Here is a 12,562-nt window from a genome sequence, read left to right as displayed (position 1 = left end):
CCACTCGTTTTTCTTTACTTAGCTGCTTTTTTCTTGCCATAATACAAATTCTAACAGTCTATTTTCAGTAGGACTATCAGCTGTGTATCCACCTGACTTCTCCAAAACGCAACTGATGGTCCCAACCCCATTTATAAGGCAAGAAATTCCACTTATTAAACCTGACAGGGCACACCTGTGAAGTGAAAACCATTTTAGGTGACTGCCTCTTGAAGCTCATCAAGAAAATGCCAAGAGTGTGCAAAGCAGTAATCAAAGCAAAAGGTGGCTACTTTGAAGAACCTAGAATATGACATATTTTCAGTTGTTTCACACTTTTTTGTTATGTATATAATTCCACATGTGTTAATTCATAGTTTTGATGCCTTCATAGTCATGAAAATTAAGAAAACTCTTTGAATGAGAAGGTATGTCCAAACTTTTGGTCTGTAGAATGTGTATATATATATATATATATATATATATATATTACTGGGTACTTCCCTCTACAAATGCCTTGCCCAAGAAGCCATTTGAAATTTTTTTATCACTAGCTACATATATCCTTTGTATACACTTGCCACAAAACCTTATATCTACGCCCCATGCAGTACACATCTCAGTCACCCACTCACCCATAGAGGCCTTTTTACAGTAGATCGTTGACATCAATGAAAAGGCCCCAATAGTTTCTATAGTTGCTTGGATTTGGCTAACTAACAAACTTTCTATCTAATTTGATACGAACCTTATGGGTTCCTTCTATAAAAAAAATAACATAACCCCCTGGTTAATAGTGCATCTGGCCCTATACTACATTGTAAAAGCCCTAATTGAATCCCAAAATCTAATTAACCCCTTAAATAGGTTGTCCAACACTGGAATGTTTTAAATACCAAACCCGCCCTGCTAGACCTTTTAAGGGAAGCATACCAAGCAGCTCAGTTCCAGCTCTGTGAGTCTACTGCTGTCTTCACTGTGCTTTGGTCCCCACATGTACAATGTTCACAAAGGAAAGGATCATGTGCACTGCTGTAACCAATGACTTGACCCAACAGTGACGTGTCCCCCAAGCAAGGCACGTCACTACTGGATAATGAAATGTTTGGGGACACATCACCAGTGAAGCCAGTCATTGGCTGCAGCGGCGCTCATGAACACATTGATGCTAGAAGTTTACACACGGAGACTGAAGCTCAGTGAAAACCGCATGTTGGACAATCCCTTTAAGGATGTGTTCTAGTTTAGTAATTAATGATTTAGAAACTTCTTTTTAGTTTTTTCATCTCCACATTTCAAAAGCCATAACTTTTTTTTATTTTTCGTCAATATAGCCATCTAACAGTTTTTGGGGTTCAATTTTGGGGTACATATCATGCATTTATAACTTTTATTATTTTTTTGGGAAGGATGGGGGTGACTATACCACAGGGTTCTTATAAAAATACCAGAATTTATATTTTCTATACTGTATGTTTTTCTATGTCTGTACATTAAAAACAACACATTCTTTAAAATAATGTTTGTTTGCCACTTCATGTGTTTCTGTGATATGAATAGTAGTTGTCTTTGGTGCCATTTTTGGGTACGTTTGATTTTTTTGATGACATCAATTTTTGCTTTAATTTTACAGTTTTTAAAAATAAGGAATTTTTACATAAAGAGTTGCTTTTTACTTGAGTGTTTTTTTTCTAAACAATTTCATTTCACTTTTTTAAAATTTTGAAAGTCTCAGTAGGGGCTAATTCTCTGATCACTCATTTAATACAATGATTACATAACAGACAGCCCTCATAGCCATTGTTAGGCTCCAGGATGCCATAGCAACACATCAGAGCCCCCAAATCATGCTATGTGGAACATGATGAGGTGTTAGAGGGAGCCCTTTGTCTCTCGCTTACCACTTATAAGCAACAGTCAGCATTCGGATTTGACCAAGATCAGAAATCATAGTTATCAGTGGAGCAGTGAAGGCAGGGTGTCCCCTGTATAAAACAGCGGGCGCCCGCAAGAGATGGCAGCTCCATAGACTTTGCCATCCCTCCAGCATAATAAAACCTCAGCAATCACCATTATAGTAGATTCCCAAAAATTGGTGGCAAACTCCCATCAATAAAAAAGTGACAACTTTATAAATCGGTTTCTGAAATGTTTATTTAAAAGTGACAACCAACATGACTGCACTTCCTGAAGTCATTTTTGTCAAAATAACCACAGTGACAAAACTGAAAAATACCAATGTATTACAAACTTCAGTCTGAAAAATACCAATTTATTACAAACTTCATTTTAGTTAACTTTTTTAGTCCAAACTCCTTAGAGGTGGAAATAAAACAGGTTGCCCACTCACATCCGATTGTCACCCCATTGATTGAAAACATCTGACTCTAATTTCACCTTCACTTTTAGGACGTGTGTAAAAATAGGAAGTATATGTTACAAAGATTATGTGGATCCACTGTGCCACTTGAACAGATAAGTGCCTCTCCTCCCGGGTATTCATCCTTTATCCTCTGCACTAGACCTACCTACCGCTACCTTGGGTAGTCTCTGTTCAGGTGACTGCTGACCTATGGTGGTGTAACTTGTAATTGACCAGATTCAACCGTCTTAGAATCTGAAAAGGACCAATTCAACAGTGTGTCAGCTTATATGAGGGTACCTACAGATGCAAATGTTTTTTAAGAAGAGCCAAATCTTGTCTCCAAGAGAAACCTGAGGGGAAGTTCTTCAAATTATGGTCAGTGGATCTATTCAAGCGAGTAGATGCCTGTAGCGAGAATGCTTTAGTCTCTTGCCAGATTGGAAGATTAACTACTGCACTTGATGACCATACACTATGAAAGAAGGGGTCTTACTTGTAGACTCAATGGGATGGTTGTTGTAGAAAAATTCCACCCAGTGGAAGAAAGTAACCCTGTAAGTGATGTGCAGAAGAGAAGTATCACATATAGTTGACCAGGAATTAAGTAATATGCTCTGCTTTCCCATTGGATTGCAGATGATAAACTGACAAGAAGTCCAAGATGATGTCCAACAGTTTACAGATAGCTCTCAACAACTTAGAAGTAAATTGCACTCTCCAGTCATACACAATGTGCAGGGGAAAACCATGGAGATATAAAAATGTGTGTTACAAACAAGTTGACATGCAAAAGGAAGACCAGACAGCAGCAAGCCATTTTTATCAGTCAACCACCATTCAGATTACAGTGCATACGGAGAAGGAGGGTAGATCAGAGATGAAATCTTTGGCTACATGTTGCCACAGGGTATCTGATACTGGCAAAGAAAGTGTGAGTCCTGCAGATTTTAGTTTTTTTGTCTTGTTCTGCGCACAAGTGGAACAGGTGGCTAAATAATCCCAGACATTCTTAGAAATTGTAGGCCACCAGTAATTGGAAATCAGGCTAGCAGTCTTGTGGATATCTAGCTAACTGGCAATTCTGTAGTGATGAGCCCAACAGGGCCCATCTCCTCTTGGCTACAGACATATATGTCTTGTCAGGTTGTATGTCTTTGAGCTGAACTTGAGCAACAGAGACATTGCAGACAGGATTGATGATATGTTTGGGTTCCTTTACACTGTCAGCAGAATCAAATGAACATGAGGGGGTGTCGGCCTTCATATTCTTTTTAGCTAGGCGAAAATACAGGACAAAATGAAATCAAGCACAAAATAATGACCACTGGGCCTGACAAAGATTAAGGGTGTCATTTATCAAGCTGAAATATGCCTAAATTAGTATTTCAGGTGCAGATTGTGGCGTAAGTAACCGTTTCTGTGACTTCTCTCCGCTGATGCCAGGTCTAAAAAAGTGGGTGTGGCATTTACCATTTTCTACACCTGTTTCAGATGTAGAAAAAGGTCTAAATGTAAGACAGTTATAGATAACAACAGGAGGAAGGGAGCCATTCTACAAGTGGCAACTTGACGGCAAGCAGTTCTCTGTCTCTGATAGAATTTTTGTATTCTGCAGGGAACACTTAGAAAAGAAGCAATAAGTGACTATATTGTGGGAGAAAACTTTTGGGGTGAGGACAGTTCCAGCTCCCATTAGAATACATCCATCTCTAAGAAGAACTGCTTAGAGGCATCTGGTTAAATTAAAATCAAGGCTTTGAAGAAGGCCTGCTTGAGCATCTAGAATGCAGATTACACTCTGGTGTCCATCCCTTTGTATGTAAGTGCTGAGATAGGGGCAGTAAGGGTGGAAAAGTAAGGAATAAATTGCCTGTAGTAATTGGCAAAGCCCAAGAACCATTGGATGGCTCTAAGACCTGTGGGATGAGGCCATTCCAAAGCCATAGTGAGCTTCTCTGGGCCCATCAGAATTCCATAATCTGAGGTTTATATAGCCTAGGGAGGGATGGAAAGTCTTTTCGAAAAGACACTTCTCAAACATAGCAAAACAATCTGTTCTGCCAAAGCCGCTAGAGAACAGTACAGATATGTTTACAATGAGAAGGCAGATCTGGAGAGAAGACCAAGATCTCATCCAGGTACACCATGTCACAGACATTAAGCGAGTCACAAAAGACATTGATAAATTCCTTGAAAACAGTGAGAGTGTTGTACAGAGTAAAAGGCATAATGAGATATCCATAATGGCTATCATGGGTATTAAAAGCTGTCTACCATTTGTCATCCTCAGGGATTAGGAGCAAAGGGTACTTGTTCTTCATTGTGATCTTATTTACACCACGTTGGTTAATACCTGGCCAAAGAGAACCGTCCTTATTACTGAAAAAGAAATAGGCACCTTGGAAAGGAGGACCTCCAGATAAAATCCTGTCTGAAGATTCTCTTTAATGTATTCAGATATAGCTTGAGTCTCAGGCATAGACAACCAGCTATAAATGACCATATGGGAGTGTCCTTCGAGACAAAAGATCAAGGGGGAAGTCATATTAACTCATTGTAGGACTTGGGATCCTCTCCTTAAGACAAAGGCAGAGGCACATGCAGATCCAAACTGTAGCCTCCAGAATGGTGAAGCTGGCTGTGGCTGCAGTGCAGGTATAACTCAAAGTCGTCAGATAAGCCAAATGAGCAGATATAGTGTCTAATTATTGTAGGAGTAGCTTCTGGGGACCACCCTGATTAGTTAGAGTCTTAAAATCTTCAGGCAGCCCCAAACTATGTGGGCCAGCAGGATCCATGGCCTGAGCAAACTGTCACAAATCCATCATCCCCTGAGGAAGCTTAAGGCGAAACGTACGTCGGGTTGGAGCCACACTGGTCTGTATCTCTATTATACACTCCCTATGGACTATGTTTAGTTTTGTACTATTTGAGTCTACTTGGTCTATATTTAGAGGCTGTCACTTATCCTGTATTGATTTGCTATACTCTTTTATTATCATTACTCATTTCTTGGGATTTCTTGAATTATATGGGTTAGGATTATAGGATAAAGCACTATATTATGATGTACTAAGCCCATGTGTGAGATATCAAGTTTTTATCACTACATGTCCAGTGTATCCTCTTGTTTGATGTATATGTGTGCCGCTGTTGTAATTCATTTTAAGATGATTTAATATGTACTAATAAAGTATTGTGATTATTTCAGAGTTAGTCATTTAGTGTGTTGGTATCTAGTATTTATTGGTGTGGGCTATTTGTTTTGAACCACACACGGATTTATATAGTGGGAGCCAGTTTTAATTTTTTATTTTTTTTGGGGAGGGGGGGAGGGACTGTCACAAAGCAGATAGGGATCCTATGTGTCACTTGAACAGATTTTGCTTGGGGATACTCCTAAGTAGAGACGGCCTTGCGGTTTGCCCGGCAGTAGTTTCGCGGCAAACTTTGCTAGTTCGCAGTTCGCCGAACTTGCGAACATATGGCGATATTCGCTCCCTCCATATTCTTTTGCATTGTGCCGAACTTTGACCCATGACACATCCATCAGGTGGGACAGGAAAGCCAATTGAGATGTTTCAGCACATGAACACACCCCCTACCTTAGAAATAAACCCGATCTGGCCTCCATTTTACATTCAGACTTTTGCCAGGGAGAGGTTGCTGTGTGGAGCAGAGACAGACTGTTAGAGACACAAAACGCTAGCTAATAGGGCCACAAAAGTCCTTTGAAGGACTGGTATAGGTGTGACAAACCAAGGGGTGTGATATACTTATAATATACTTTCTAACATAGAAAGTATATAATAGTGAGTTTGTATTATGCAGCAGTTGTGTGCGGTTCTGCTGCGATACTGCAGCTATACAGAGGGACAAACGCTATTGGAACAACTAATTGCAACTGGTGTGAAATACCAGTTGCCCCCCCCCAAAAAAAAATAATATTTGGGCAGCATTTGTGTACAGTTCTGCTGAGATACCGCAGCTATACAGAGGGACAAACTCTATTGGAACAGCTAATTGCAACTGGTGTGATATACCAGTTGCCCCCCCAAAAAACGGATTGAGGCAGGGGTGTGATATGAAATAAACATGAAAAAAAAACTTAAAGGGGTTCTGCACCTTCATTTAACTGATGATCTATCCTCTGGATAGATCATCAGCTTCTGATCGGCGGGGGTCCGACACCCGGGACCCCCGCCGATCAGCTGTTTGAGAAGGCAGCGGCGCTCCAGCAACGCCGCTGCCTTCTCACTGTTTACCGCCGGGCCGCCCGCCCACTGACGTCACGACTTGTATCAACTAGAGTGGGCGCGGCTAAGCTCCATTCAAGTGAACAGAGCTTAGCCGCGCCCACTCTAGTTGATACAAGTCGTGACGTCAGTGGGCGGGCGGCCCGGTGGTAAACAGTGAGAAGGCCGCGGCGTTGCTGGAGCGCCGCTGCCTTCTCAAACAGCTGATCGGCAGAGGTCCTGGGTGTCTGACCCCCGCCGATCAGAAGCTGATGATCTATCCAGAGGAAAGTGCAGAACCCCTTTAACTAAACAGATGGGAGCCTCAACACTTGGATGAATGGATAACGGTGGGTTCACTGCTCACTGGATCACCCACCCAGTGTAAAGTGAGGGTAAAAATCAAGTCAAAAGAGCAGGCACACCACCTTCTGGAGTAGAACTGTGACAGTAATTTATTCCAATGCAATATTTGTAGACCATAAAAGGATCAAGATAAAATGTGAATTTGAATAAAAACATATACTCAATACATAATAAGTGCATATATCCAATACATATGAATAAAAGCGTATACTCAATACATAATAAGTGCATATATCCAATACATAATAAAATCCCAAAAACTATAAAATCAAATAAATCCGCTCATCAGGGAAATGTATAATTGAAAAGGTGTCTCCAGATAATAACTAAATAAATCAAAGGCCCATTTCAGTCATCAGATAATCGAAATGCAGTATAAAACGTCTCAAGAATGGAAACACAGCAATATCTGTGTGGAGGAAGTCTCAATATTGAGTGTGCAGCAATATAGTAGCTACCAATGATGATCACCACCAAATAAGTCAAGTCACAGCCCAATGTGGGTAAGCGCACAGTATAAAAAAAGTGCAAATGATTCAGCGATTCAGGGTTGCCTCACTGAGGCTCTTACCGCTCTGTTAATGCTGCAGTGTCCGTTCAGTGCAATGTCATAAAAGCCCACTTACGTGTGTATCCGGGCACTAGTTCCAGAGAGTGGAGAGTGAGGACAATTTTACCCAGGACGCTGGTTCCACGTGGTGGGAGCGCTCAGCTCCGTTTGCTTGGTAGGTGTGTGAAGTAACTGTGGAGATCAGATGATCCAGCCGAGAGGTCCGGTGATCTGATCAGCTGGTTAGTTGCTGCAGTCATGTGACTCACAGGTCCTGTAAGTCACAGGTACGAGATCTTCCCGTCCCTTGCTGCTCCTCCCCGGGGCATCACCCGCTGCACTGCACAACAGGTAGGGGCAGCTCCGCAGCTTCACCAGCCAAAATAGCTTCAGAATGTTTTATGTGTGATATACCTATAATATAATTTCTATACAGCGGATTTTTATTGTGCAGCATTTGTGTGCTGTTCTGCTTAGATACCGCAGCTATGCAGAGGGACAAACGCTATTGGAACAACTAATTGCAACTGGTGTGATATACCAGTTGTCCCCCAAAAAACTGATCGAGGTGGGGGTGTGATATACCTATAATATACTTTCTATATAGTGCATTTGTATTGTGCAGCATTTGTGTGCAGTTCTGCTGAGATACCGCAGCTATACAGAGTGACAAACGCTATTGGAACAACTAATTGTAACTGGTGTGATATACCAGTTGCCCCCCCAAAAAACTGATTGAGGTAGGGGTGTGATATACTTATAATATAATTTATATATAACGCATTTGTATTGTGCAGCAGTTGTGTGCGGTTCTGCTGAAATGCCACAGCTATACAGAGAGACAAACGCTATTGGAACAACTAATTGCAACTGGTGTGATATACCAGTTGCCCTTCAAAAAAAACTGATTGAGGCAGGGGTGTTATATACCTATAATATACTATCTATATAGTGCATTTGTATTGTGCAGCATTTGTGTACAGATCTGCTGAGATACCGAAGCTATACCTGATACATACCTGTTGCCCCAAAATACTTATTAAGGGGTTCTATATACCTGCTTCCACAAATACTGCTCTTCTATAGCGACTTTGTCACAGGGTAATTTTGAAAATGACAGGCAGAGGAAGAGGCAGGCCATTCCGCAGGGGTGGTAGGGGTCAGGCAGGTGCACCAGGCCGGAGCCTAAGTGGGTAGTTGGAGAAGGTGCGTCAAAAGACCCATCAGAGTTGGTTGAGTGGCTCACTCTACCTTCAGCTTCTGCACCCTCCTCATCCTCTGTATCAGCACCCCCCTCACTCTCTGCTGTGTGCACCCCCAAAGACACCACCACTACCATAGCCCCTCCACTCGAGTTAGAGGAATTATTTTCCCATCCATTCCCAGACCTTACCGAAGCACAGCCATTCTTGGCATCAGATTAGGAAGAGGAGGTAGCAACGGCCGCCAGCCAGCGGTCTGACGACAGTACCCAGATCAGCCCAAGGAGGGTGGTCCCCGCTGTTGCTACCTACTCTGAGATCTCTAATGTCAGTGGTGGTGAAGGTGACTATGATGACGTGTCGATGGACGTCATGTGGGAGCTCACAAGAGAATAAGAGGAGGGGAGTTCAGAGGGAGAGACGGAAAAGCAGATAGGGAGGAGAAGCATGTAGAACTTGCAGTGCATAGGAGGCAAAAAGCAAACTGCAAATATCTGGAGCGAGCCATACACCATGCATGGTCACATCTGGTGCTCCCAGGATGCCAGCACATGGATCCGCAATGTGGACTTTTTTTTACTTGTCAGCTGCTGACAATAGTGTTACTTGTCACCGTGCTGTCGTCGCGTTCATATGGCGAAAATCTCTGGCCATATTAGAAGATTTTACTCGGCCATGGCTCGCCTTGCTGACGGTTAGCGGTGACACCATTTGCCCATCAGACGTCTGATTTGTGACTGCCTGATGAGCTGGAACTCCACCTTGTATATGCTTGTTAGGCTGCTCCAGCAAAAATGTTCCATTAACGACTACCTGTACGAACTCTGCAGCAGGACAGGTTCTGGGGAGCTTGTTTTTTTTTTCACTGCACCTCATGCCCAATGCATGCAGACTTCAGCGGCCATTTGATGAGATCAACAAACTGGTCAGTCGCAGCCAGGGCGCCATCAGTGACATCGTACCTTACGCCTTCTTTCTAGAGCGTGCATTGCGTCGTGTCAATGATCAAGCCTTCGAGGAGCAGGAACTGGAAGATGAGGAAGTTGCAATGCTGGATGAATTCCCTGGGGGGATTCTCCATCTGTCCATCTGAGACAAGTCAGTAGGAGTCTGAAGAGGAGTCAGAGGAGGATGGTGCCTAGGGGCGGAGGAGGAGGAGCAAGAAGAGCAGGGGAGGAGACCGAGGTTGACATTATCCTGGGTGATGAGCAGGAGCCAGGCCGCTCCACCGCTTCCAATTTAGTGCAAATGGGGGCCTTCATGCTCCAGTGTTTGAAGAGGGACCCTTGTATAAAAAGCATAAAGGGCAAGGACCAGTACTGGGTAGCAACCTACTTAGACCCCTGATACAAACACAAAATGGCGGACATGTTACCAGCATCACAGAGGGCTGTCAGAAGCATTTCCAGGCCTCGCTTCGAGAGATTCTGCATTCTGCTGTTACGGGTGCTGGCAGAGGAATTTCCACCCACAGAGAAACAGTTGCGAGTACTAATCCTACAGCACATGCAAGAAGAGGGCAGTTTGAAGATGTGTTGGTCACTTCATATATGAGATCATTCTTGCAGCCAACCCATCGACAGCCCATATCCGGATCCAGCCTCAGGGAAGACCGACAGGTGTCTGACTATATTGGGTTTACGGCTGATGTGGACGCTCTGAGAAGCGAGAAACCCCTCGACTACTGGGTGTGCAGGCTTGACCTGTGGCCAGAGCTGGCACAATTTGCCATGGAACTCTTGGCTTGCGCCTTGTCGAGTGTCCTATCCGACAGGACGTTCAGCGCAGCAGCACACTCGCATGAGGCATGGATCTTGGAGGAATTCAACACCTGTGACGACCACGTTTAATTGAATATCCTCATGCCAACCCACACATATCCGCCACCATCAGGAAACAAATAATGGTCCTTGTCTTATGTAAATACAGCGGCATAAAAGGCCATTTCTGTCCGGTGAATGTTTGGGACCTCAGAGGAATTTAACACCTGTGACGACCACGTGTTATCGAATTTCAACTATTATTATTATTTTATTTTTTTCAAGAGGGGGGATTTTGTTAGCCATGTTTTTAATCCAATTTTCTATTTTTTGTTCTTTTAAACAAATGTATTTCACATGTATTTGTACTAGCCTGCAGTAAAATTGATATCCAATGACCGTCTAATATACCTTCAGCCATATAATCACTTGATGTTTTCTGTCCAGTGAATTAATAATTTTTGGGGCCTGTAGTTCACTAGCCTGCAGTAAAATTGATATCAATTGACCATCTAATATATCTCCAGCCACATAATCACTTGATCTTTTATGTACGGTAAATTAATAATTTTTGGGGGCCTGTAGTCCACTGGCCTGCAGTAAAATTGATATCCATTGACCGTCTTTTAATATACCTCCAGCCACATAATCAATTGATCTTTTATGTACGGTGAATGCATAATTTTTGGGACCTGTAATCTAACTGGCAAAAAATTAAATAGTTATACGGTGACCGCCTAATGTACCTCCAGCCACATTATCAATTGTTATTGTCTGTACGGTAAATAAATAATTTTTGGGGCCTGTAGTCCACTGGCCTGCAGTAAAATTTATATCCATTGACCGTCTAATATACCTCCAGCCACATAATCACTTGATCTTTTATGTACGGTGAATGCATAATTTTTGGGGCCTGTAATCTAACTTGCCAACAGTAAAATTGTTATAAGGTGACCGCCTAATATACCTCCAGCTACATTATCAATTGTTCTTTTCTGTACAGTGAATTAATAATTTTTGGGGCCTGTAGTCCACTGGCCTGCAGTAAAATTGATGTCCAATGACCATCTAATATACCTCCAGCCACATAATCACTTGATCTTTTCTGTACGGTGAATGCCTAATTGTTGGGGCCTCTGAGGAATTCAACACCTGTGAAGACCATGTGTTATCGAATTTCACCTATTATCATTTGGGGTTTATTCAAGAGGGGGGATTTCGTTAGCCATGTTTTTAATCAAATTTTATATTTTTAGTTCTTCTAAACATATGTATTTGACATTTATTTGTACTGGCCTGCAGTAAAATTGATATTCAATGACAGTCTATTATACCTCCAGCCACATAATCACTTGACGTTTTCTGTCCAGTGAATGCCCAATGTTTAGGGCCTAAAATAAAAATTTTCTAGGCTCCAGCAGGCCTCATTTTTTACATTTTCCCTTTAAGATGCATAAAAATTGCCCTAATTAAAATACATATTTTTTGTGGGAATTTTTACCAATGTTCCCCCTCTAGTATGTCACTGTCCATGTTGTGGGACAATTTCTGCACTTCTTGTAAGTATTTTGTGGCTGCAATAATGACCTGAAGGTTTTTCAGGTTCGCCTGCCATTAAAGTGAACTGCACCTGCAGTTCGCGAACATTTGATCGTCTCCGCGCAATCTCGTTCACGAATCGTCCCGGCTGATGTTCATCCATCACTACTCCTAAGTTCTTTATTTAAGTGACGTCCTGGTATTTACCCTTTAATCCCTGTACAGGGATCTGGACTTCACTGTAGGGAAACCACCAGGCCACTACCTCTTGGAGTAGTCTATTAAAGTGACTGCTGACCCACGAGGGTCAAGAGACACTGATGCAGAGCACTAAGGAATCAGGCAAAAACCACACTTAGAGACTTAGGAGCAGAGTTTGTGTGATCTGATAAAAAGTTCAAGGACAGGCCTGGCAGCTCAGGGTTAAAATGGAGATCTGGCAGAGATCAGGTCAGGCAGCGAAGACTCAAATTCAGGAAACAGCCAGAAGTTGATACATGGTCAGATGAACATAGAACAGCATACCTTAGCAGGTGATTAGCTAACTAAAACCTATTGCTCAGGTA

This window comes from Bufo gargarizans, chromosome 2, assembly GCF_014858855.1.
Source record: "Bufo gargarizans isolate SCDJY-AF-19 chromosome 2, ASM1485885v1, whole genome shotgun sequence".
Taxonomy (NCBI): domain Eukaryota; kingdom Metazoa; phylum Chordata; class Amphibia; order Anura; family Bufonidae; genus Bufo; species Bufo gargarizans.
Note: the sequence above shows the minus strand (reverse complement) of the source record.